Source organism: Mustela lutreola, chromosome 7, assembly GCF_030435805.1.
Source record: "Mustela lutreola isolate mMusLut2 chromosome 7, mMusLut2.pri, whole genome shotgun sequence".
In the NCBI taxonomy this organism is placed as follows: Eukaryota; Metazoa; Chordata; class Mammalia; order Carnivora; family Mustelidae; genus Mustela; species Mustela lutreola.
In genome coordinates, this window is record NC_081296.1 from 73989170 (window position 1) to 74016793 (window position 27624).

General features: G+C 41.8%; 1 long non-coding RNA gene across 4 annotated transcripts; it reads left to right on the forward strand.

The window, feature by feature from the left end:
• The first annotated feature begins 4266 nt into the window (after window positions 1-4266).
• Window positions 4267-27624, forward strand: LOC131836249 (uncharacterized). Of its 4 annotated transcripts, none has more exons than XR_009355560.1 (5): window positions 4267-5891; window positions 13456-13616; window positions 17690-17966; window positions 21957-22033; window positions 24937-27624. It is a non-coding gene; the product is annotated as an uncharacterized LOC131836249 (long non-coding RNA). The 4 variants fall into 4 exon arrangements; XR_009355558.1 differs by having other exon boundaries at window positions 4293-5891; window positions 13456-13566; window positions 24934-27624; XR_009355557.1 differs by having other exon boundaries at window positions 4723-5891; window positions 13456-13566.

Below are 27624 nucleotides of genomic sequence, written 5' to 3' on the forward strand. Positions count from 1 at the left end.
GAAAAGTGTGTGTTGGGTGTGGGAGACTGGAAGGGGGCTGGCTAGAGAAAGTCTCTGGAGTATGATCGGTCTTTGATTTTAAAGACTCAGAAAGGGAATTAGGTTTGTCATACGTGCCCCGCAAGACTGAAACTAAGATCAGCTTATTTACTCTACAGAAGATGGTGGCTATAAGAGAAAATACGTACTGGTCTCTGTCCCCCAGTTGCTGGCACAGAGCTCATAAACCCTTGCCATTTCCTAAGTGAGAAGAGCACGAGGAGCACCTCTTGTTCTAAATTAGCCTTTGACCTCAGGTGCTGACACCGAACTCCCGAATCCCTTGTCACTTCCTGGATGAGGACTGTCTTGTCCAAATGAGGGCATTCTGGGTGGCTTCCTATGGCTCCTGGGTGAGGGCTGGTTCCCAGAAAGATCAAGCCATGATTAGAAGCTTAGCATTTCCAGGCCACCCCACCGAGAGGAGAGAAGGGCTAAAACTGGAATTAATGGCTCATGCCCATGTGATGAAGCCTCCACAAAATCCCCAAAATAAGAGGTTAGGAGAGCTTCCGGGTTGGCAATGATGTGAAGGTGCTGGGAGAATGGAGAGCCTGTAGTGGGCATGGAAGCTCCGTGACCCTTCCCATATACCTTGCCCTCCTTATCTTCCATCTGGATCTTTGATCATGTCATTTAATCAACTGGTGAACAACTGTGTTTTCCTGAATTCTGTGAGACACTTGCAAATTGAACTGAAGGAGAGGGTCACGGGACCCTCTAGTCTGTAGCCACTTAATCAGCACGCGTGACAGCCTGGGCTTATGACACATCTGAAGTGTGTGGGGGGGTGGGGGGCAGTCTTGTGGGACTGAGCCCTTAAACTGTGGGGTCTGATGCTACCTCTGGGTAGATAGTGTCAGAACTGAGTTAAGTTATATGACCCCCTGCTGGTATTATGGAGAATTGTTTGCTGTGTGGAAAAGCCTCCACACCATGAGTGACCAGAAGTGAGGTGGTTAAAGTGAGTAGTAAAGGACACAAACAGGGAAGAAAGACTTAGAAGGGCAGCCCTGGGTTTTTCCCTACATAGGAAGGAAACAAGCTGAGTTTTTTCTTTATAGTGACATAAGGGCAGATTCCTGGAGCTTCCCTAAAATAGCATATTTAATGAAAAAAAAAAAAAAAAGCAAAGACCATACCATATGCAAGAGGCCTATCTTACCGGTCAGTTGGGTTGGGTGCATTCAGACTAATTTTCTATGTTACATGTGTAAAGTTTGGATATTTTAGATCATTTTTACTTTGTTTTCTTGTGAAATACAACATTTGGAAAAGTATATAAAGCAAAAGTGTACAAGATTGAGAATTATAAAATAGAACACGTAAATAGTTGTCTGGACTGGTTTTTCAGGAGGTGGAAGCGCTTTGCTAATAAGGCTTGGATCCTAAGCTCACATCAGTTTTGCTTGATTCCTACCAGGTGGATTAAGTTGGGAGGAAAAGGGCAACCATTTATAAGGGCAAGTTCTTCCTCCTTAGGAGAAAGGAAACCAAAGTTTTTTATCAATGGCCAAAGACAAGTCTCATTTTACACGTAGGACTGCACCTTAGGATCTTCAGATGAACTACAAATTGAGCAATAACCACACTCTCAGTTCACTAACTTCCCAGGCAGAAGCCTTCTTCCTTGACAATTCTGCCTCACTCACTGATGATGCCCGTTGTCCACCCCTGTCCTTGGTGCTGGACACCTCAGAGGAGGATATTCAGGGAGACACCCACAGGCATCCACTCCTCCAGTTATCTCAATGGGGCGGCTATCAGCCGGGGAAGTCGCATACTGGTACTTAAACAATTGGCCTAGGTGCGTAGGGAGGCTGAGGCCCAAGATTGGGATTTCAGAGCACCCTCCTTCCACGGTACCTCCCACAACAGGACCCTCCCCATCCCCCCTGACAGGACATACAGGGTAATTATTTCCTCCAACTTGTTTTCCATCTTATGAATGGAAGAACAACGGAGGACTAGAGGGCTAAAATACGTAGGCACCCAGAGTTTTGTGAAATGTAAATATCGGAGTTTGCACTTAATGGGCCTCGGACACTGGTATGGTTATGGGAGTCAGGAGTCCAAGTTGTCCCTTGGAGCATTCTCAGCAGGGCTCCTTACCACCAGCATGCTGCATTGACCATCCCCAGCTCACTCTTGGTCTGGTTTCTCATTTCTCTTCTTTTCCCTGCATCTTCCAACATCAGTAGCAGTCTGTTAGAAGAGTGCCAAGAGCTCATACATCTCTCTGCCCCCCAACTTCCTTCCCTACTGGTAACCTCTACTGCATGCCCTTAAGGTAGCAGTGATAAGCTCTTGGTCTTGAGAACTGCAGATTACAGAGAACAGTAGAAATCATGCATCAAAGCTCAATGATATTTGGAATATTTACAGATTCAGAAAGTATCCCTACATATAGAGAGAACTGTATGTGCAAAACCCATGCTAAGAAGCACGTGATTGTTCTAGTAAAGATGAAAGGGTAATCTTTGATCAGGCACTTAAAACCATCATACCTCTCTGTTCATTAGTGTAAAATTTGCTGTTTTATGTAACTGACCCAATCCTTTTAGCTGAGAAATGCCCTCAGTATTATATCATCATTCTGAGAAGAGAGGTGAGGTGGGGAGAAATAACTTGTCAAAAGTGAAAATAAAATGCCCTTTGCTGAAAAGATACCTCTCCTTTTGGAGATGGATTATAGACACAGTGTTTTGACAGTGCTTTTTCTTTTCCTTACTGAAAAGAATGAGAAAAGGGAAACAAATGAAACTGGAATTCTCTCACTGAGGGAATCTTCTCAAGAAGTATAAGGAAAAAAAAAAAAATTAAAATGGCCTCCCCTTACTAGCAACGAAACATTGTTAAATTGGGAAAAAAATTTAAAAGATTTAAGAGGTCTCCTAAGGAAAATACCTACTAACTTTTTTTTTTTTTTAATATTTTATTTATTTATTTGAGAGAGAGACAGTGAGAGAGAGCATGAGCGAGGAGAAGGTCAGAGAGAGAAGCAGACTCCCCATGGAGCTGGGAGCCTGATGCGGGACTCGATCCCAGGAATCCAGGATCATGACCTGAGCCGAAGGCAGTCGTCCAACCAACTGAGCCACCCAGGCGTCCCACCTAATAACTTTTTATGAAAATAAGATTATAGGGGTACCTGGGTAGCTCATTTCGTTAAGCAGCTGCTTTCAGCTCAGTTCATGATCCCAGGCTCCTGGGATTGAGCCCCACATCAGACTCTGCTCAGCTCCCTCACACTCCCTCTCTGTCAAATAAATAAATAAAATCTCTGAAAAAAATGAAAGTAAGATAATAGAGAAAATTTAAGATTAAGAAATGACAAAATTTTCAAAAATGGATTTTACAGATGCGTGAAGGAACCTCTGGTAGAATAGTAGCAAAATAATGATTGTCTTTTGGAATTGCTGGTAATCTTTTCCTTTTTGCTGTACTTCAACATTTTAAACATGAAAACTATATTATGTGTTTAAGAAAAAAGCTTAAAATTGTATGATGAAACAAATTTTGATCATATTTACTATTTTAATGAATTTTTTTAATATTGAAAAATATTTGGAAGATTATGACTATAAAACTACAATTGAGGGGCACCTGGGTTGTTCAGTGTGTTAAAGCCTCTGCCTTTGGCTCTGGTCATGATCCCTGGGTCCCCGGGCTCTCTGCTCAGCAGGGAGCCTGCTTCCCCTCCTCCCCCCCGCCCCCCGCCTCTGCCTGCCTTTCTGCCTACTTGTGATCTCTGTCAAATAAATAAATAAAACCAAAAAAAAAAAAAAAAAAAAAAGGAAACCATCATAAAAAACCAAAACTACAAGTTGGTATAATACAATGCTAGCTTTGGTGTCTTTTAGACTCAAGTTTAAGGTCTGTTCTTTTATCAACTAAAAGATCTTGAATAAGTAAAGTAACCTACAACTGCTCAATTTTTTTTAGGATGAAGTAAGGATAATCATTCAGTAATCCGCAGGGTTCCTTCCGGCAGCTCTCCTATTGCATTTTAGTGACTTGGGTGTCCAGGCAGTATGGCTGTGGGAATCTACTGCCACCTGGTGGCAGTTATCTAAAGTGAGGGGGCTGTGTTTAAAGTATAAAAGCATTCATTCACTCACTCATGCATGCTTATCCAGTATTTGCCTAGCATATGTGTGCTGGGCAAGTGCCAGCATCATGGTTCATTCAATTTGGTGTTTTTCTAGATAATACTTTCTAGACAGGAGCTGTCAAATGCTAGCTGTATGACTTTAAGGACATTATTTAACCACTTATAAGTCTCTGTCTTTAAGATCTGAAAAATACAGATAATAATACTCACATGATTAGAAAATCTAGAAATTATGGGTGTATATATCTCACACAGTCCACTGCGAAGAATATTTGGTCAATGAATGGTAGCAATTATCCTCAAGAAGGTTACCATCTAGGAAGGGAAGTAAGACAAATAAGGAAATCATTGCAATATGTGATGTGCCTTGAAAATACAAAGAAGGCCCAAGGAACAGTCAGCAAAATGGCCAAAAAAAAAAAAAATGGCAAGCAGACTGGAATACAAAGGACATGTAGGAATTGCTGATAGCTGTTCCGGAATGGTGGGCTGCTGGTCTACTCCAGAGGGTCCTACGTGCCAGGGAAGCAGGGGCTAGCCATAGAAGGCTTGAGGCAAAGAGTAACATCCTCACAGCTGAGTCTGCAGAAGGTTGATAGTAATCTAATGTCTGTCACAATGAGGTTAAGAGACTATCGCCAGGATAGCTGGGCAGTAAGCACAGAGGACGGCAAAGGAAGGATGGATAGAAAGCACGGAGAAACTATAAAAACAAAGTCGAGAATGAAACTTCCTAAGACTGGAGACAGTGTTAGATTACAAATGAACGACCTGAGACTAAGGGAGGTTACAATGTGCTTGGGGTTATAAAACCCAACCAAATCAGCAGTTGTAGGACTGGGCTCCAAGGTTCCTGACTTGGGATCTCATAATATCCCTTCTCCACCAAAGGAAGAGTTTAACCCAACTTTTGCCTACCATATAAACACTAAATAGGTGCAGGTTCCTAGGAAAAAAAGAAACTTTGTGACTTACTTTCTAGTATGCCAGGAGCTAGAAGGGAAATACTGTGACAAAATATTCCTCTGTAAGCCCATTCACTGTGAGTAGTAGAAAGGGCATTATACTTAGAAGGAAATGAAATCCCAAGTGTGCTTCATTTTGAAACCCCTGTGAGATTTATAAGAGCTTAACTTTTAGTTGACATGAAATATTTTTTTCCTCTGGCATCTTAGAAAAGCCGGCAATTTCAGAGGTGATATTTTGACAAATAGTAGCCTAGCTCAGGACAAATGACAGGAAGCTCATAAAATATACTTTCACTAGAACAAAGGCAAATAATGATGTAATCCCCTGAAGCTATATGTTTGGGATGGAAACGTTATATTGTTGGGAATTATAGGAAAAATAATATTGGAAGAAGACCAATGCTCTCTGAGGTCCCTGTCCGATGGGGGCGTGGGGAAGGATAATGCCATGATATGTGGAATAATATGGTTCAGAAAAAAGAAGGTGCCCATTGAACTGAGACTGTGTTTGATTATCATAGAAGAGATGAAACACTTTTTCATAGTCAGAAAAATCAATATACAGCCGAAGAAGAGAAGCTGTTTGATGATAAGGCAATAAAAACTTCAAAGGGTAACTTAAAAATGTTTCCTAATTCATTTCAGCCTAAAAAATGATCCCTGTGCCCGTCTCACGCAGTCTGCCAACTCTTTCACTGGAATATGTTAGCCAGTCTCCTTGGAATCATTGCCGGGTCTCCTTGGAATGGAAATTGTGTCAAACTCCGGGGGTGAGTGGGAGAAAAAAATGGTGCTGGCAGAAAGAGAGGAAGTGTTTTTTCAATTTAGTGCCAGAAGTAAGTGCTGACATCGCCTCCCAAGTGTTTGGGGACAATGGCACATACCGCTGGGAACACATTCACTTTCCCAAATCCCTTGCTCTGAGGCCTTTGGCAAGTGGCTGCAGAAGTCCCAGCTACTCCCTCCTCCCCACGCCCACACTTCTGAACCCCTTTCTTCCCTCTCGGGCCCAATAGACAGTTGCCACCTTCGTATTAGCATCATCATCAGAGCGAATTCTCTTATTCTGCCTACACATGCATGCTGAAGGGAGAACTCTTCTTCCTTACGTAAACCTCATTTCCTCTCTTCATCTGCATGACTTTTTCAGAGGGAGGGGACTGGAACATTAATCTCAGGTAGCTTCAGAACTGCACAAAGCCAAGCCTGCATTTTCTAGGCTAAAGTTGACAACATTAAGTGAAAGGAGCCGGTGCCCAGTTGATGCTGATTAAGATGGGAGAGAAAGTGGTTAATTACATGGGCTGGGGGCCAATGTGCCTCCTTCCCCTCCCACCAAGTTCATGAACATGTGGGTGTGTTTAGATTTCTCAGGTTGGCAGTGCACCTCTGCTGAATCTGCTGGGATAGCTGCATGGCCCTTGGCCACTGCAGTGGAGCTGAGCGGGAGAGAGACATACATTGTTTATTTCTAAAGATACTTCTGTTTATATGTGACGTGATGTCTGATGTCTATGTTGAATATCTTTTGGTTAGAGGGCAAAAATAATCACCCAGTGCTACATCTTACCCGTGCTTTCTCTCCAAGACTTATTTGTTGGCACGGATTATTGTCTTTTAAACTGCGTTGTCCTGATATAATTATCTATGTCCACTTTTGTTAGACTCAACCATGAGAGCCTCAATTAGAATAGAAATCGCAGGAGGAAGGGAACTAACCTTTTAGAACACTGTGCACTCCAGGTAGCATGCCAGTTGCATCACTTTTACCTGAGCTGGGTATGTCTTAAAGCCAGGGCAGAATTCCTCTTAGGGAATTCTGGTTTCTTTATTTTTAGGGAGTTGGCAAGACGTTCTGATGGGCTCCCTGAGTCTTAGAATGGGTCCCAGAGCTCGAAGCTTGTTTGGGCAGCCTAAGAAGGAGAGGCAGTAAGACTCAGATAAGAGGGGACCCCAAAATGGGGTAGAGGCCTATGGGAAAAGGGAGCAGAGCCAAAGAGAAACCTCTTGCATTAAGGATAGCCAAGGAGGGGTGCCTGGGTGGCTCAGTGGGTTAAGCTGCTGCCTTCAGCTCAGGTCATGATCTCAGGGTCCTGGGATTGAGTCCCGCATAGGGCTGTTTGCTCAGCAGGGAGCCTGCTTCCCTCTCTCTCTCTCTGCCTGCCTCTCCGTCTACTTGTGAAATCTACTTGTGATTTCTCTCTGTCAAATAAATAAATAAAATCTTACAAAAAAAAAAAAAGGATAGCCAAGGAACTCGTTCTTTTACATATTTATTATGCAAATTTCCATCAGATGCAGAAATAGAATGCATAAACCTCACGGTCATCACTCAGTGTCAACGACTCTCAACTCATAGCTGATTTTGTTTCTTCTGTATCTCCACCTACTCCCCCATCCCCAACCCAGTGAATTATTTTGAAACAAATCCCAGACATTGTATCATTGCACAGAGTCTGTCCGTCTGTCCGCTGAGCCATCTGTTCTGCAGCTTCCCTCCTCTTACCCCAGCTGCCATAAAGGTGACCACACATGCAGCTTTAGTGTCAGTGGTGCTTTGGGGGATGACAGGAAGCCGAAAAGTTTGCATCGGGCCTAAGTAGGTAAAGAACAAGACAGTGCTATGAAGGCTGATGCAGAGCTGAGATTAACAGTGAGTGGAACTCTAAAAAAAAAAAAAAAAAAGCAGAACTCTCAAGAATTCCTTAAATGATTGGGGGAATAGAAGGGAAGGTGGGAAGGCTAGATATTCTACAGGAAGTCAGAGGAGGTCTTCATGCAGGACTCTGTGTGTGTGTGTGTGTGTGTGTGTGTTTCATTATTAAAATGAAGAGTGATTCTAAAAGGCTGCAAGTCTTGGGGACAGCCAGACAGCTGGCTTTTGGGTTACAGTTGCATATTCCAAGTTTCCTTTCCTTGAAAGGAAAGAAAATACTAAATTTAGACACCATCTTTTAATTCCCCTATAATTTCCCTTTCTGTCTCTTTAACAAATGCAGTCTTTAGACAGCCAACACAAGGCATGTGTTCTCCACAACGCCTTTCGCCTTTCAGACACATGGCATCGCTGGGGAGGAGTTGTTATGCAATCCCACCCCAGTTAAGTTTTCAGCTGTTCTCTGGGTTAAGTCACTGTTCTTTAATAATTTGCAACTAACAAGCAAGTGTTACTCGTTTATGAAAAATGGACCTACTTGCATGTACAATCCTCCTGCAGGGGGTAGAGGGGAAGAAAAATCGGGGCCATAGTGGGACTAAATACAGATTTGTCAAATTAATAATGCTCTTTAGGTTCACAGATAAACAGAGGAACTGCGAACCTGAAATGTCATCTTCTCTTAAGAACCATTTACACAGTTGGTATTGCCCAAATAATTGTCCAACGTTGGATAAACCATGAGTTTTTGTTTTGTTTTGTTTTTTGTTTTTTAAGATTTTGTTTATTTAACGGAGAGATCAAAGCAGGTTCACAGAGCAAAGAGCCCGAGGTGGGGCTCCATCCCAGGACGCTGGGATCAGGACCTCAGCCTAAGGCAGAGGTTTTAACCCACTGAGCCACCCAGGCACCCCACCATCAGTTCTTTTTTTGCGCATTGTCTGGTGTGAGTTACAGGCGAGTTACATCCAAGATGGTTGTAGAATGGTCAAGAATGGTCAAGAATTGCTATTCTTATGCTAATGAAAAGAGATTTTTTTTCCTTTGAGAAAAGATAATGGCCACTTTCCTATCTGATAACTTGTCCTTCTGTCTGAAGAAAAGACAGAGAATTTCACCTGAAAAACCCAAATGATAAGCAATGTTAAGGCAATATATTTTTGAGAATAGTGCTCTTCAGAGGCCTTAGAAAATAACATCCAGACATCCACTAGATGTCACTTGATGTTTGCTATTTTTTCTGAAGGTAGCATTTTCTTTTTTAAAAAGGTTTATCTGCAATTATGAATTGACGACTCCCAGTGGGTCCAAACTGGCAGAAAACAAGATGCAGCAATATTCGAGTGAAAGAAGGCAAAAGTCATTAAATGAGAACAATAATTATGACTTTAAATCAGATTTGGGTGGCTGTGGGGTTTGCATAATCCCTCCTGGCATTTGGAAGGATGAAGCGAAGCCAGCAGCTTTGCCCTCCTGCTGTGTTTAAACAAAAAATGGAAAATTGTAATGAACAGCTAGATTTTTCCTATCTTCCATTTTCTGTTTGTCTCCTCTTCCCTTCCCATTTTTAAGAGAACGCGCTTTTAAAATGATTCCTTTCAATGAAGTTCTTCTGCAGTGTTTTAAGACTGATTTTTCTTTGTTCGAATTTCTACCCGCCGCTTAAAACCGTTTTAGTCCGCATTATCTCAGGAAAAGGCATGCAACAAAAGTCAATGGTGAAGATGTCTAGAAATTTTGTGAGGATTCTCTGGGGATACCCACTTCCCGTACTTGCTGAAAACCTAATAATCAGTTCCAGTAGAGACCATGTATCCTGGGGTTTTGTTTTGTGTAATGGCGATTTGTTTATTTTTTTAACTGTCATTGTATTTTGGTTTCCCGATGGTTAAATAAGTCTCAGTATTAAGTAAACGTCTCTGACCCTGCCTATTTCCTGTCTTGTCAAACCTTTCCCTGTAAGAATAACAGTGTTCTTTTATTTGGTAGTGTGTGGCATGATGTTTTTGGCATGGTCAACCTTTTTGACTTGCAAAAACTTGTGACCTCAAGCGTGAGAGAAGTGAATGCTTGCTTGAGTACCTCATAGGGTCCCAAACTTAGAAAGGGTCCTGTTGCGTACATGTTAGGTATTAGGGTTGCAAAAGAATTATCAGCACATTTATTCCCCAAACATCACAAATAATAAACAGGAATAGTTTTTTTTTTTTCCTAAGTTACTGCAATGATTAAACCCAAGAATACTCAAATATTTTGTTGCTACTAAACTTATGTAATTTCTCAAATTGACGTAGCTAAACAAAGATGTAGTGCTTTTGTTTACTGTGCTCGATCTAAATAGTTCATATTTTAAAAAACATTTTCAAACCAGTACTCATTACGTGGAAGATGTGGTATTACTATTCCAAGTAAAAGAAGAGAAGAAAGGTCTTTATTGCCTAATCTTTACAAATCCAGATCTGACTGCTTGTCTAGTGAATTCTATAATGTAGAAATCAAGTAACCCAAATCAAGTATCAACCAAGGGGCATTTTTTTTTTTTAAGATTTTATTTATTTATTTGTCAGAGAGAGAGAGAGTGTGTGCACAAGCAGGAGGACCAGCACGCAGTGGGAGAAGCACACTCCCTGCTGAGCAAGGAACTAGATGTGGGACTCCATCCCTGGACACCAGGATCATGACCTGAGCTGAAGGCAGACCCTTAACCAACTGAGCCACCCATGTGTCTTGGCATTTTTTTTCCTTAAGGCGGCAATTTGAAAGCATTTTTCCTCTTTTGGTTTATCTTCTGTTTTTCAATAATGTAGACATGAGAATAAAAACCATGGTGAACATCTCTTGCTTTAAAAAAAAAACTGGCAACTACTGGGGCGCCTGGGTGTCTCAGTGGGTTAAGCCTCTGCCTTCAGCTCAGGTCATGATCTCAGTGTCCTGGGATCCAGTCCGCTCAGCCCGGAGCCTGCTTCCTACCCCCACGCCCCTGACTGCTTCTCTGCCTACTTGTGATCTCTGTCTGTCAAATAAATAAATAAAAACTTCAAAAAAAATTGGCAACTGCTATTGCAAACTAATTGGATCTTGAGGAAAGTAATTGGGTTGATTTGAAGACATCATAGAATAAATTGTTAAAATCACATAGCATTAATTCTGGTAATTTTCTGAACATCTGAGCTAACAAAAATTTTCTAAATATTTGAAGTAGGTGGGATTTGATAAAAACTATTATCAAGCATTCTCTGTCTTTTATACTTGGTCTAGAAATACCATTCTAGTAAAGAGTCTGTGATAGGCAGTAACAAATTAATAATTAAGAACTGAAGACACATTCCTCATCCCGATCTAGATAATTTTTTTCTCTCTGAAACACAGAGCTATAAACTCAGTTTAAGACTGTCTTAATCAGGGGCGCCTGGGTGGCTCAGTGGGTTAAAGCCTCTGCCTTCAGCTCAGGTCATGGTCCCAGGGTCCTGGGATCGAGCCCCACATCAGGCTCTCTGCTCAGCGGGGAGCCTGCTTCCTCCTCTCTCTCTGCCTGCCTCTCTGCCTACTTGTGATCTCTCTCTCTCTGTGTCAAATAAATAAATAAATAAATAAATAAAATCTTTAAAAAAAAAAAAAAGACTGTCTTAATCAAACTTCCCTCTAGCATTCATTGTCATTCAGTATTTCTTCTTTTCAAGAGCTGAATCTAAAGAAATTTAAATTATATTATCAAAATTTATTGCATTCATACCAAACACATATGCTCTCCTATACTGTAGTCCAAAACACTATTTTACTGTCTTCCTTTTATAAAAATAAAAATGAAATGCAGATTTTTCTCTGCTTACAATTTGGGGTTACTTCCTGATACACCCACCAAAAGTTGGACAAGCGTTCAATTCCCATAAACTACCAAACATCATCACTAATTAGTCTGGCCTACCTTAGGCAAAGTCAGACCATTTTCATTAGCCTACAGTTGGGCAGAATCATTAACTCAAAGCCTATTTTATAATAAAGTGTTGACTATCTTATATAATCTATTGAATACCATACTGGTAAGCAACAGAATGATTCTAAGGGTATCAGTTGTTCGCTTTCCTGACCCCATGGCTGACTGGGGGGCTGCAGCTCACTGACCCTGCCCAGCATCACTGGACCATCACAGACTGCACATCACTATCTTGGGAAGAGATCAAAATCCAAAGTTTACCGAATTTGTATTGCTTTCACACCACCGTAAAGTTGAAAAATTCTAAGTCAGACCATCCTAAATCAGGGCCATCTGTACAATTGACATATTACCTTTTCCACTTTTTTTTTTTTTAAGATTATTTATTTATTTATTTGTCAGAGAGAGATCACAAGTAGGCAGAGAGGCAGGCAGAGAGAGAGGAGGAAGCAGGCTCCCTGCTGAGCAGAGAGCCCAATGCGGGACTCGATCCGAAGACCCTGAGATCATGACCTGAGCCGAAGGCAGCGGCTTTACCCACTGAGCCACCCAGGTGCCTCACCTTTTTACTTTTTAATATAGAGTTGTAATATGCCATAATGAAATGAAAAGGATTTAAAAGTTGAAAACTGGCATGTTTTAAAGAAACACCCGACAAGTAAAAAAGATGAAAGCTCAGAATAAAACCCATTAGTTATTGGCAGTTTTAGTTCTACTATAGGGTCGTCCTGTATGGACTGGGAATTCAGCCTGCCTGGGTTCAAACATTACCTCCTCACCCAATACCTGTGGATTTGGGCAAGTTAATGATCCTCTCCAACATGCAATAACCTCTTATGGTAAAATGGAAGAAATGTCTGATTTATGTTCCTTTTTTGGAAGAATCAATCAATTTTATTTGCAAAATGCTTAGCACAGGGCCTGGTCCCTGATCAGTGTTTCATAGGATCTACTATCATAATCATTATTATGATGCTAGATAATAATGTCCTTACAAACTTCGCCCATTTTGGTATCATCTGTTTTATTTATCCAATGAGAACTTTGCAAAGAATTGAGTGACTGGGGTCAAATTTGCAATGTGACTAAAGCACCTGAAATACACTTGGAATTTAGTTTGTGATTAGTTTTACCACCTATTTAATACAAACACAAGAATCAATGAGCTTGCTTGTTATAATTCTAATAGCTATAAAAATATTTAAAAATTGCTTCAGACCATCTATTAATCTAGAGAATACTCGCAAAACAATTGTTAAATATTTACCCCTTTATGAGAGAACATTATGAGATATCAGGCAATATGGAATCTATTCATTTTCCTCTTATTCTCTCCTTTTTAAACACTAGTCTAAAATATACCCAGTATTCTGCAAAGCGTTGACTAGTGACAAATGCGATCCATGCCCGCAGAACAGTCTTGTTCACTTCTACCATGGTCAGATTGTTTAGCAATCTTAATGCCAATAAGTTAAAAGATCTCATGATTAATAGTCAAGCAAATTAAGTACTATCTGGTTCTACTGTGGCTGCAGTCCAGCCTAAATAAGAATCTTCACCAGATACAGAGCCACAGTATTTACAACAAACATATTGACCAAAATAATACAAGCAGAATGAGAATGACAAAATTCAGAATCTTAAAATGATCACTCCATCTCTCCTGAACACATATGCATGCCAGAGTACTGTTTTTTCACGTTTGTTGAAATTATGGAATCCTTGTGTGTTTTTTCTTCCCCAGAGCGGCAGTTTCCATCACCAATTGATTTGAGTTCGCAAGGCTGGCATTAGGATATTTATTCCCTCCTAGGACTGGGGTTGCAATTTTGATGGCCCTCCGCTAAATGCGATGGTAAGATAGCGTGTCTGCGTTCACACAGGCTGTAATCAAAGGAGCCAAAGGTAATGCAGTCTTCCCCTCAATCACACATTTTTACATTGTCAGCGCTTAGACTTAGGGGAAAGTGGAACATTCATCAGCCTTATAACTCCATCGGAAATTGAGAAAGATCTTGCATTATGAACTTCGGTAGCTTTTCCTATCTTCAACGGTTACTCATTCTCCTCGTACACTGCTTCCTCCTTCAGTCCTTATGCATACTTAAACAGATAGTGTCTTTTTTCTTTTTTCCTTTTTAATATTAGATTTCTTTTTATTCTTTAGGTTTGAAAATGTAGTTGATTCTTATTACAAAAAAGTAAATACATGAACTTTGTTAAACTTTAGGCTAACAACTTCAGGATAATTCAAAAGGAAAAAAGTATCCATAATATCACCAACAGATATAACTAATATTTTGGAATAGAATCTTTAAATCTTTTAACTGGGCATAGATTTTTTTTTAAATATATTTTTTCTTTTTTGAGATAATTACCTCTCTATAATTTGGTACACTTCTTTTTTGTTAACTTCATTACAAAATAATTTAAAAACATTGATTTTGCATCATCTGCCTTTTTAAATTTTTATTTTATTTTATTTATTTTTTTTTCATCTGCCTTTTTTAAAAAATTAACATGGTGCTGTGAATAATACCTGTTTTAATTCTCCTGAAAGCCATGTAAGGTGGACATTGGTATCCTTTTTTGAATATAAATAACTCAATCTAGGAGTCTCAGGAGAATTCAGTCCTCTGTGGTTTGACCTTTTGAACAAATTCTTTCGAATGTACCACAACTAACTCTTCAGTTTCAGCTATGGTTTTCCCCCAGCTTGATTTAGGCACTTTCTTAGGGTTGGCCTATTATTCTGAGATCACTAGATCTAGTCAAAATCCTAAATCCTTAAAACAAACAAACAAACAAACAAACAAACAGAAAACCCTAAACCCTTTATATCACCATAGCATTACATTCTCCGACTCTTTATTCTGTGGGAGAAACATGCTTTCCCAACACACAGCTTATTATGGAAACGTCCCCACTTGCTTTTCCAAATACCCTGCTCTTCTTGACTTTCTCTCTTCCAGTTTCCACAAAGATGTTTAAAATAAGAATTTGGAGGTAACAGTATATGGACTGCGTGATAATCCTAAAATAGTCCATTTACAACTGCGTACACATTCTGAGCTTTCATCTTTTTAAAGTACCTTTGGGGACATTTATGGTTGTTTCTCCATCTATCTCCCCTCCTCCATGTTAAGCATCAATGTGGTTCTAGGGAGGTTGAGCCCACCCCGGGGTCCCATGCATCTTATCTGCTGGCCAATGACTGGTTCAGTGGTAGGCACATGACCTAAGCCTATCCAGTGCAAGCACATTTGAGACTGCTGTTGGGAATTATCAAAGATGCTTACTCTTTTCCTGCCACTTGAAAGAGGAAGCATTAGCCCCAGCAGGAAGTAGCAGCCATCTTAAAACCAAGAGAGGTGTCAGCCTCAGGATGGAGCTGATGCCAAAACAACAGAAGAGAATTGGATACTCGGTGACATCCACGATTTCATCCATGTCTGGTATCTCTCTACCTCTGAGCATTTTAGATGATTGAATACATTTTTTTTTTAATGTTTAAGCCACTTCAAATTGAAGTTTTTGTCCACTTGCTACTCTTAGCCATCTTAAGGTGCACAGCACTACCTATGTTTTCCCACAACTGGTGGCTCTCGATAGTCCTGCAGAGGGAGCAGGACGAGCCCCTTCTAGGCATAGGTTGCCTTGTTTTAATGGGGTCACGCTCCCTTTAAGAGAACCCTGATTTTTTTTTAAAGCACATTTAAATTGCACAATCAGAAATTAAGATAGTGACCAAAAGTTCTTACATCTAAAAAATCTCAACCCTGGTCAAATATTATCAAGCTATGAGCTGTGAAAGAGCTGATAAGCTGATAGAACGTATTTTTCCCATGACCCGTTGTTTCTTTGAAGTAAACACCTGGGGTTGACAGAGTTGGATGTCCCAGCTTTTTGGATCCCTAAAAGGATTACAGCATGATTTTACAACCTCTCCCAAACCCCTCCTCTACCAATGAAAATTACTAGGTACTATAACTCTGTCTTTAAAAAAAATTAATTGGAATCAAAATATGCTTTGAAATGAGTTATTTAATTTTATGTTAGATCTCTTAGAATTTTCTGACATGTCTGCTAATTGCTTCAGCATGGTGGTGAAATACTTCATGCATGTAGCTTTAGAAGTCAATGATACAGCAAGGTGTACAATGAAAATAGCGGTCCTCTGCCTTCTCCATCTTAAGTAGAAACACTTCCAACTGCTTATTTTCTTTGCTTTCATGTTTCTAAATAATATGCATGCAGCTATTTCCTTATTTTTTTTTTAAATATAGGTATTCTCCACAGGTTTTCTTTTTTCTTTTTTTTGTAAAGATGTATTTATGAGAGAGAGAGAGAAAGAGAGAGAGGGAAAGAGCCTGCATGGGAGCAGGCAGGGGAAGGGCAAGAAGTTGATAAGCAGACTCCCCACTGAGCAGGGAGGCCCACCCAGGTTTGATCCCAGGACTGTGAAATCAGGTCCTGAGCCTAAAGTAAGAGTCAGACTTGAACCATCTGAGCCACTCAGGTGCCTCTTGACTGGTTTTCTTCTACAACTGATGAGAATTGAGCTTTCTCAGCACACTCCTTTGTGGCACACTCCTCCCACCATGCTTTCCTTCTTTCTATCCTTCCAGTGCAATTATGTAGTAATATTTGGGCTAAATTTATAGCTCAGCCACACAGTATACTATGGTAGCCTGTTTTGTAACTTCATTAATAATAGCCTCTTTTTTGTTGCTTAGTTTTTTGTGTGTTTATCATTAATTTCTCACCAATTCTTTGATAGAATAGTTAAACTCCCTTGAATGGAAATCAACACAAGATAATCTATCCATTTCTTTTTCTTTTTCCTTTTTTCTAGATTCTTCTATCTTTAAACCTCTGCGGCCCCCCCCCCCCCCCATCTCTGGCCTCAGTTAAGCTGACTACTCTCCAGCCTGCCGTTCAGCTGCCATCCTGGGACTTGCCATCTTAGGAATTGTCTCTGGGATTGGGGGAGTTTCCCATGCCTGTATCGCATGATTTCTCACTTTTGGCATAAATCCTCATTTTGGTGAATCACAATCTCCAGTAGTTTCTTAAAAAATCTCTTTGTAGTTAGGGTACAATAAACATATGGTAAAGTATATTCAACTCGTGTCCAGCCCAATTAATTTTTGTATATATTCATATAACCACCACTGATACTGAATATCAGGGTGTCTGGGTGGTTCAGGCGATGAAGCGTCTGACTCTTGATTTCGACTCAGGTTATGATCTCAGGTTGGTCAGATCGAGCCCCGTTGTTGGGCTCTGCACTGAGCATGGCGTCTGCTTGAGCTTCTCTGTCTTATTCTTCTGTCTTCCTCCCCCTCTGCCCCTCTCTGCACTCTCGGGCTCCAAATAAATAAATAAATAAATAAATAAATAAAATCTTTAAAAAGGAAAAAAATACTGACTATTTCCAGCACTCCACAAAGTTTGCTCCACAAAGTTTGTCTTTTCCCAGTCAATACCCTCCACCATCACACATCCCCAATGAGGTAATCACCATTCTGACTTCTATCACCATCGGTTAGTTCTGCCTGTTCTTGAACCTTATGTAAATAAACAGGAAGTACGTACTCTTTTAGATCTGACTCTCTTCTTCTCTTTATTTTATACTTGGGAGAGTCATCCTTGTTGCATGTGCCTGTGGTTTGTTCTTTTGTTTGTTTTTTGCTGTGGCACGTGGTATGAATGTGAAGTATTTGGATGTTATAAATACAGCTGCCACAAATAGTCTTAGTCCATCCTTTTTTGGACACACGCAACTCATTTTTGGGGGAGTATACCACGTAGGATTAGAATTGCTGGGCCATAGGGTAGCCATTAACTTCTTGAGAAATGGTGCAGTTGGAAATACTTATGACAGGTTGTGTATTAGGTTAACCTAAACTACACTACTGTAACAATAAGCCTCACATCTTTTTGGTTTACCGTATTGAGTCTTTTCTTGCTCACAGGAGTCTGCTGAAGGTCGGGCAACCCTCTGGTACCGTTGTCTTTCATGTGGTAATTCAATGACAGAAAATGCTCCCATCTTTTGGTTCCACTGTCTCAACACCAGGCCTCTTTGGAAAGCATGGAACTCATACAATCCTCTTCAGTGCTTTTGCCAGGAAATGACATGTCACTTCTGCACACACCTACTTGATCAGAACACATGATCCCATCTAACTTGGAGAGGTCTGGGAAGTATAGTGTTCCATGTACCCGGAGGAAAAGGAGAAACAAATCTTGGTGAGCATAAGTAATGTCTACCACACTTCACATATCTGTCAATACCTCTGTTCTAATGTCACACTGAAATGAAAATACGGACAGGTATTAAATCTTAGGTAGAAAGAACTTACTTTCCTTGGAATTTTGAAGTTGTTTGTCTACTGTCTTTTAGCTTCCAGTGATCCTTTTAAGAAATCCAATGCCATTGTGGTTCTTTGTGTGGGAACTGTTTTTCTCTTTAATCCTAGTATATTCTAGTATCTGGACATATCATAATGACATGCTTGGTGTGCATATTTTACTTTCTTATTTTTCATCACTGCGTTTTTGTACTATTTTCTGCAAGGCTTTCTCAACTTCCCATTCTTTTATTGATTTAAAAAATTTCTACTTTTATATTTGTAGTTTTTAGATTTTTCTCCATGGTTTATTTTTTCCCATTTATTTGTATTTGTTTTGGGTTTTTTAATCTTTTTAAATCTATTTTTCATATTAGAGCATTTCCTCATCTATCTGGAGATCTCCAGCTGCCTGTTTACATTTAGGTGTCAAGGAATAAAAAGTTGGTTGGGAGCCCTTTGTAGGCCACTCCGACTACTGAGCTTTCCTATAGAGCCATGAAATGGGACCCAGGCATTTTGTTGGGTGATTACCATGTTAGTATTGGTAGGTGTTTTATTTTTGGACTGCTTACTTTCTCCACAGAGTAACTTGCTATTCTCCTCCATGGGGAGCATATGCCTGAATGTCAACATTTATGGAGGTGAGGGAAGGAGGCTTAAGAAGCTAAGTCAATGAGAGTTGGAGAAGCCTTATGCTTCAGAATAATGGTCTTTACTTAATCCTATTTCTTTCTGGCTCTGAGCTATCACTGAGTCCAGAACCATGCTGGTTCAGCATCTCTAGAGAGCAAACATCTTGCTTTTTACCAGAGCAGGAGCAAGATGCCTACCTGTGAGGTATAGGGAAGGTCTGTAACTTATGCAGATTTCAACAAAATCTTTGTTTCTTGTCTCCTCTCCATTCCTCCTTCCAAATATCAGGGACCACCATTTCCTGACCTCTCCAGAAATTTTTAGAGCAACTTATCTAGCTTCTTCTTGGCTTCCTCTTAGATTTTATTGGGATTTTAGATTTCTCTATTTTGCTCAGTTAGCTACTCTTCTTCTTTCGGCTTCCATCTTCCAAAACGTAGTTGACAAATTGTGTCTGATGTCTCCTCTACAGCTTTTTTGTCTTTGGAGTTTTCACCTTCGTTAATTCCCTCACTGTCATTTTCAGTAGGTTCTAGAGAGAATTTATATAAATGCTTACTCTTAATTTCCCATGTTTATTTATTATTTTTTTTAAGATTTTATTTATTTGACAGAGATCACAAGTAGGCAGAGAAGCAGGCAGAGAGATAGGAGGAAGCAGACTCCCCGCCGAGCAGAGAGCCCGATGTGGGGCTCTATCCCAGGACCCTGGGATCATGACCTGAGCTAAAGGCAGAGGTTTTAACCCACTGAGCCACCCAGGCGCCCCTCCCATGTTTATTTTGAGTCATAATTGTTTTATAAGCCTACAATATAATCCTATCCCTCTCTTTTCGGAACGCTGTTCCTAGAACTGTAACACATATACCTTTAATTCTAACCTTATATTAGCACAGAAAATTTTTCATGATTTGACTCGAGAACTTTTCCAATATTAACCCAACAATCCAGCATAGCAGGTTATATGCTGTTTTTCAAACATGCCTGTTTTTTATTTTCAAAGCCATGCATAGACCATTTCCATTACTTAGAATCTACTTCTCTTCCAACTTTGAAACATCTACTTATTTATTGGCTCCCCAATGAAGCATTCTTTGACTCCTCCAGACCAAAGTAATTTTCTTCCTATGTGTTCACATAGCACTCAATATTCTTATATAAAATAATATGTATTCTACCAACTTTGCAGTGGAAAATTTAGATGTAGTATTCCCCAGTCCCACAATGGAGGATGGCTGTATATAATATGCACCCTCCAGGGCTAAGACTGTGTCTTCTTCTTTGAATTTTCTGGCACTTGGCAGTGTCTCTCATATCTCAGGCATATGTATTTCAATATATCTATGACCAATGAGTGAATAAGGAAGCGATAATACAGGACCCCTTGGGTGTTATAAAACAAGGGCACCAAAGCAGAAAACCTTTACCTGGGAGTCAGCATTTTTAAATCCTGATTTTTGCCTGACTTGGGCTTGCAGAACATAATCTCGCATAAATCATTCTGGTCTTTCTGCTCTCAAACATGCTCCCTTGTAGAATAGGGATCCCTCAGAACTGCTTTGAGCTTTAAAGCTCTTGGGCCAGCTATAACAAAGTCACGAGCAAGTCTGTTTCAAACTTTGTAGCTGAATTGTTTCCTGATTGTGCTATAAAGTCTTCCTTCCACATGTGGGGAAAGCAAGGACTCCCCCATTGATAAATGTCCTACATCCACCTGCTAAATACTACCCAGAACCGAGTCTGTGCTGTCCTCGCTGGTAGTTACCTTCTCTGTCAAATATACCCAGGCTTTTTCCAAGATGCATCCTTTCGCCTGATCTTGTTTGCTCAACACTGACCTCAGCTGAGGCTACATGCGAGTCCGCACCCCAAAGCTGTCTCTTTTGATAATCATGTCTCAAGCCAGGGTTTGTTTTGTAAAAGATCCAGCTGTGTGGAAAGTCCCAACAATTGCAAACCCTCAGTAGAATCTGCAACATTTGTTGCTGAGACTTTCAGGTGAGAAAACTTAGGAACGATTGATCCCTCTCTCGGCATTTCACGACAGTGAGCTTTCTCTCAAACACCTGCTGGAGGCTCTTCAGACAAGCGTGTTTTTTTCTTCAGAGTGACTCCGGAGCATCAGCTCTGGAGCCGGCCGGCCAAGGGATTTTGTTCTTTTTTGTCTGCTAGTTTTTGGCAGTTTACCTGTTTTGCATTCATGTTTGCACTTACGTAAAATTAGTGCCGGTTGTGAGACTCCAACAAGATAGCGTGTGTAAAGCAAGTAGCACACAGTTAGGTATCCCCTTTTGGCATTTCTCCTCATAGAAAGAGTGTCTGAGTTCTCTCTGGTTTTTTTCTTCTGTTCACTCTTTTTATTTATTTATTTATTTATTTATTTTTTAATTTATTTGACAGAGAGAAATCACAAGTAGACGGAGAGGCAGGCAGAGAGAGAGAGAGGGAAGCAGGCTCCCTGCCGAGCAGAGAGCCCCGTGCGGGACTCCATCCCAGGACCCCGAGAGCCGAAGGCAGTGGCTTAACCCACTGAGCCACCCAGGCGCCCCTCTTCTGTTCACTCTTTAAAAAAATGTTTTTTTTGGTCTTTTCCTGCCCTGCTCACCGGTTACCCTCTTTCATTCTTCTTTTTTCTTCTGCAGGATGAACACTTTTTAGTTTAAACTGCACCTTTAAAAGTTTAAATTTAACCAAATGTATTATATTTTGGTCAGCTCTCTTAACACCTAGTTTATGACTATTTCTTTTTCACTTAAGTTTTCTTTCTTCTTTTTTTCTGGAAGTTTGCATTTGTCTTGCTTTGGTGGCTGTAGAGGTGATTCTGGGTAGAGTTTGAGAGACGTTTTCTTCAGGCATTCCTCTTCATGGTTGGAAGGACAGAGAGCCGGATGAGGTGGTATTCTCGAAGGGGACTTGCTGGGAGCGGTGGTACAGAGGTGTGAGGGTTAGGAAACACAGAAGAGTCACAGAAATTCAAAAACAAGAAATAAAGCCCCACAACAGCTCATGGAGCTTGCAGTGTTGCCGGGAACCCAAACCATCCTTTTTAGGGGTAGTCTCCTCTCCCCCTTCCCCTTCCCATCCCCCACACGTGTTCTGTTCTTCTCTCATTTAGCCCATGTTGCATGATGGCCATCCCAGCCCCCATCTCCATGACCTTCTTACAGCTAAGTCAGTAGCTCAGTTACCCAACCCCAGACATCTCAAGAAGGGAATGTCATTGGACTGTTCTTCTTTCCTCCCCCGACCCTAGGTCACTGGCCTGCCTGCTATTGGGAGCGTTGCACCACTTGGAACCCCCATGGCTTCCCCATCTATCCCAGCTGAAGGGTAAGTCTCTTAGGAAAGAGTGGGGCTATAGCAGTACACTGGATTTGCCAAAAATATCAATATCGGGATGCTGATCTGAAGTGAGAAATTTTTAAAAATACAAATAATATGTCAGAATATTCTACGATGTGAAGTATTCTCACAAATATCCTCTTGTGGGGCGCCTGGGTGGCTCAGTCGGTTAAAGCCTCTGCCTTCGGCTCAGGTCATGATACCAGAGTCCTGGGATCGAGCCCCGCATCGGGCTCTCTGCTCAGCCGGGAGCCTGCTTCCTCCTCTCTCTTTATCTGCCTCTCTGCCTACTTGTGATCTCTCTCTGTCAAATAAATAAATAAAATCTTTAAAACAAAAAACAAACAAAAAAAACCCAACAAATATCCTCTTGTAAGAATTTGCCCACCTAAGGGATCACTCTCCTTCCTTTGGAAATATTCCTTGATGGGAAAGCTATTGGCACATTGGAAGTGATGTCATCTCAGACTTCCAAACCTCCCTTCTGGAAGCTCCTAAGATATGGCATCACAGGTAGTTTCCCCTCCCCCTCTAAGAGGCAGTGGCCGAGGGGCATGGCCCAGAACTGAGCCAGCATACCCGCCTATAGATTTTGGTGGGAAACAAGCCTTCTCGTGTGTCCCTGCACACACCCCACACACTGGTACAATCATGCTAGACAAGGGAGCTCCCGAGGGCAGCAGGCCAAGGGGATTCTTGCCTGCTGTGCTAGGGACCTGGCACGCACTCATTCATGTGACCAAGCCAAATCATTGACACAGACATTAGGTATGCTGTCTGAAATTCTCTCTTCTCAGATTGTGTGTTTCACGTGTCACATCCTGCCTAAAATTATCCTACGCGCACCCAGGAGAGAGACGTGAAACCTCATGTGCTTTTCCCAGTCCTTGTCCTCCCCTCCGCCATCTGCCAGCGACCTGTCCTTCCTCATCTCTCTACCTGCCTTTCTCTGCCACAGGCTCCCACTTCTGTCTGTTCTGTGATAAATCCGTGCTCCCTCGACTTCCCTAGTGTGCCTTTAGAAGTAACCTGCAAGCAAATCCGGTCAGGGGAGACCAATCCCTGGCCATCATCTGAGTCGTCCTGCTGAGGACATGGGAGTGCGGCTCGGAAGGGCCATCCTGGCCAGGTGGCTGCTGGGGTGTGACACCCGGTTTCTCCTTTTTCTTCTCCAAGCGCCCGATGATGCAGGTGCCCGCCTCTGGTGCTGCTGCTTCCGTTCCTGTTCTCTCGAAGCCAGCTTTCATAAAGGGTGGGAGACGGGCAAAGCAGCAGTTTGGTTCTCATTACGAGCATGGGAGCTGGGACTTCCACTCCCCTTCCTTGTCCCCACCCATTTTCATTTATTAAATCTGACACAATACATTTAGCCTTCCTATCAAGTTCAGTGGGTTCCTTAAGAAATAAGAATGTAAAATACCTCTGTCATCAATGATAAAGCATTGTTTCACTACGTTTTAATTTATTAAAAAGAATAATAACAAACCCCCAAAGCACCGTATTTAAGCAAGCTGGGTGACCAGTGTGAGACCGAGAAGAGGGTTATTTATTGTTTTTAGCAACTTTTCTCTTCTTTGGCAAGAATCCTTTGAAGGAAATGGGTCAGTTTCAGACTGCTGGTGAAAAACATCCCAAAGACCATGTTGGTGTTTTAGTCTGTTTTCTACATAAAGAGTATTTTGTGAAAGACACACCCAGTGAGCACAAGACCAGAGCTTGGGAACCTCAATCTGTTCCAGAAACCAGAGTTCCCACATAACTACATAATGTGCTGCTATCAGGTTACGGGCCTGCCACAATTGCCTAATGTAACATTGAGTTCGGGGGCGCTGCCGTGGGGATGTGTAATTACCAGGGGGCCGGCTCAGGCTGAGTGGTTGCAGATCTCAGGAATTCACACGCACAACTCATGGGCAGACCGGTGCTCCACCTCAGTCTTCACCCAGGGATATCCAAGATGAAACATCCCAAGGTCTTGCCCCCCTCTCCGAGGTAATACTGCATATCCGCTGCTGTTTGTATGACACAGAGGTCAAGGAAAGGGTAGCGTTTGATTGCATTGCTGGTCTTGCTTGCATGACCATGTCTTCATGCTTCCGAAATGTCTTTGTTTCAGAATCCCCAAAATGATTTCTGACAAGACCTTTGATCTTTCTTTTGCAGTAGGAAAAAAAAAGGTTGATTTTCTATAACAGGTTTGGGATAGTGATGATGATGGCTTATGATTAAATTTAGTTATTTTCTTATATAATTTGAACCTGTGCCCATTCTTATTCCTAACTCTTTACCCAGTCCTGGATCCTGACCTGAAATGAGCCAGGCTCACTAGTTCAGGAAAGTCTAGCTGGATGACAGGGTTGAATGTTGATTTCACACATTTATGAAAGCAACAGGTGGAAATAGAAGACCAAACGCGATTCTCTTTACTGTGGCTGGTAGTGTTTCCAGTTGAACTTAGAGCATCAAGGCTCCCAGGAGTGAAGCCCAATCTGGATTTCCAGAAACTAAAGGAACTCTGATGTATGCATGATAAAAACCTGGGATTTCAATCCTTTACATCCATTTCTCGGTTCCTACTGGCACCACACACGTTCATTAATGTAGTCCTGCACAGCCCCGAGTTCCCACCCTCACAGCCTTGGTGGGCCAACCTCCTCTGACCCTGGATGACCATGTCCTTTCATGTCCTTTGTGGCTTCTAAAGCCTGTGTCTTAAGCCTGATCATTACCCCAGCTCCTTGCTCTCTCTCTGTCAATATGGGTCACGGCTTACCTCTTTTAACGGCAAATTCCTTGGCTGAAAATTATCCAGATGTCCTGGAGAACGAAACGGGCAAGAGGTTAAATAGTACTGTATAACCATGGTTTTCAAACTTTTTTTTTCTAAGTAGCAGAATGTTCTTTCTTCAAATTAAATCTTACGCGGATGCCCGGTATCGAAAGCAGATGAACATGGCACTGTGGACAAGTTCCCTCATACCGTCATGATCACCCTCAGGAGCCTTCATGAACTCAAACGCTTCTCAGGACATGGACTGGAAACCACTAACATACAGGATTCTGAAGGGGAAGAAGAAGCCAAAATGTTTGCGGCTCATTTCAACAGCTGTTTCACTCAGTAATTATAACTTTATTCCCATGACCTGCCTCTGAACCCCAGCTTCCTGGATCCTATTCAGAGCAAGGGATGGGGGTGACCTGTAGTAAAGTTGGCTGCCCATCCCATCACTCAATTTCTTCTCCAAGTTTTTCCCCAATTTCCTGCTCTTGTAAATTCTGGGAGCCTCTCGTCCAAGGATCTAGATTCCAGTTCTAGTTCTGTTCTTTCAGCCGTATGTAGGGATTATATGCACTCCCAGAACACTTGATTTCATCCTGGTTGACGGAAAGAGTAATATCTACTCTTCCTGTTGTGAAGATGAAAATCGAAGCTCATTGTATAGAAGGGTTGTGTGGATTATGTCATCTATATGCTTTTTAAGTTGTATCGAATACATACACACATACTGCTGGAGACAAGAGATAGATCACCAAAGAAGTTTGGCTGGACTATAATCATCATTCTTAAGATCTTAACGGTTCTGGAACTACACAAAAAAGATACAAATTTAGGAGGAAATGACCTGCTTTTTATTTTCAGCATCCTCCCAGTGTTACACAGAATTGACCTATAAATTCCAGTCCCAGATCTCAGCACGTGCTAGAGGGAAATTTAAGAAAGATGGACATCCTCTCTGGTAATGTGCCACAGAGAAGAGGATGCTCGCCAAACCCCGGTCTCTGGTAGCACCAGGAAACCTGAATTTCGGGAGACTAGTGTAGCATGTTTGAGCAAGCGCATATTTGAGGCTACAGACAGAGCAAGGCAGGTTTCTGCATCTCTCCTGGGCTAACAGTGTGAATATTGCAATAGGACCCTTGTTGGCCTCAGTGAATTTAAGCAGCAGCTCTTAGGATCCTGGGGAGAAGGTTGATGAGGATTGGCAGTGGCAAAAAGGGACACCTGCTAGGACAGTAATCTAAGGCAGGTATTGATCCCATGGAGCAATATTAGCACTTTCCTATCCATCTGCAAGGCAGCCTCAGAGTCTCTTTCACCACAGCATTCTAAGAAAATGCTTCCCAGGAGTGAGAAGAGACATATGAGCCATTTCTTTTTCTTTTTTTGTTTATAGGTTTTTTTTTTTTTTTAAATAAACACATAATGTATTTTTATCCCCAGGGGTACAGGTCTGTGAATCGCCAGGTTCACACACTTCACAACACTCACCATAGCACATACCCTCCCCAATGTCCATCACCCCAGAGCCATTTCTGATCTAGTTCAGTCCCTGCCCCCATCCTCACCCCACCATCATTCTTTGACTAAGGAAACGGAAACCAAGGGACCAGGAGAAGCACATGCCCTGAGCTGTGCTGCCTCTGGACCTTCTCAGGGCTGGAAACCCGTCAGCACATCTCCTTTCCAGAGTGTTCCTGTATGACATCTCCCCTCCCTTTTATGTCTTCCTTCAAGGCAGAGTTGCCCGTCTGCTAAGATCTGGGTACACTCTACTTGCCCATGCTGAAGTCATTGAGCCCATCGTCAGATTACTGAGAGGTGAGCTGCAGGGAGGTCCCCAGTTCCACAGAGGGTGGTGGTAAGGATAGGAAACCGCAGGGCTTTAGAAGGGAGGGAAAACCGAACGACTCAACAGACGGGATTGTCAATGACATGGACTTGGGAAGGCTGAGAAGTGACTTTTATAATCTTGTATGAAGTTGGCAACAACAGCTGGCTCTACCCCGAGTATTTTTGATAACTTCTTAGTTTGCTAAGCTTCCTGGTGATTTGGAGTAGTGGTTCAACCCAAGGGCTGTGCAGCCGTTTTCCGTGAGTCACTGCCCAGAGGGCCCCCGTGTGAGGCTGCTGGACGGGGGCCAGGCTTTCTCCTCTCCCAGCCTCTGCCCAGATGCACTGTTGTGTCCTTTTGCTCGTCCACTCCCTACTTGTCTCCACTCCTGAGATTGCTTCCCCTCTTCCCAGGCTGCCAGTGCCTGCCTTGACCTGCCCTATTTCCTCCCTCCTCTCCCAGAAGAGCTTTTCTCTTCCCGGGCCCTCTGTTCTCACTCCCCCTCTCTTTGCCATAATCTGTCTCTTTCCATTTGTTCCCTTCCTGAGTTTCACCCTTCCTGATTCATACCCAGTTGTCTCTTATATTTCTTTCTCTAGCCACTTGCTCTTTTTATTTATTTTTAAAGATTTCATTCATTCATTCATTCATTCATTCATTTTAAACTTAAAGTGTGCATGAGGGGAGGAGCAGAGTGAGCGGGACAAGCAGACTCTGTGCTGAGCACAGAGCCCAATGCCAGGCTCAATTTCACTGACATGGGATCATGACCTGAGCCTACACAGCCCCAGGAACCAGTTGGGAAATGTACAAACCTAGTGCATACCCGGTTCAGCAGTGACCCATATTACTCAACAATATAAATACCAGCCATTCACTTTTACCTTTTAAAATTAAATAGACAAAGCACACATGTCTGGAACTAAAGCATAAATAAATGTTAACGCAAAGATTTGGTAATGCAAA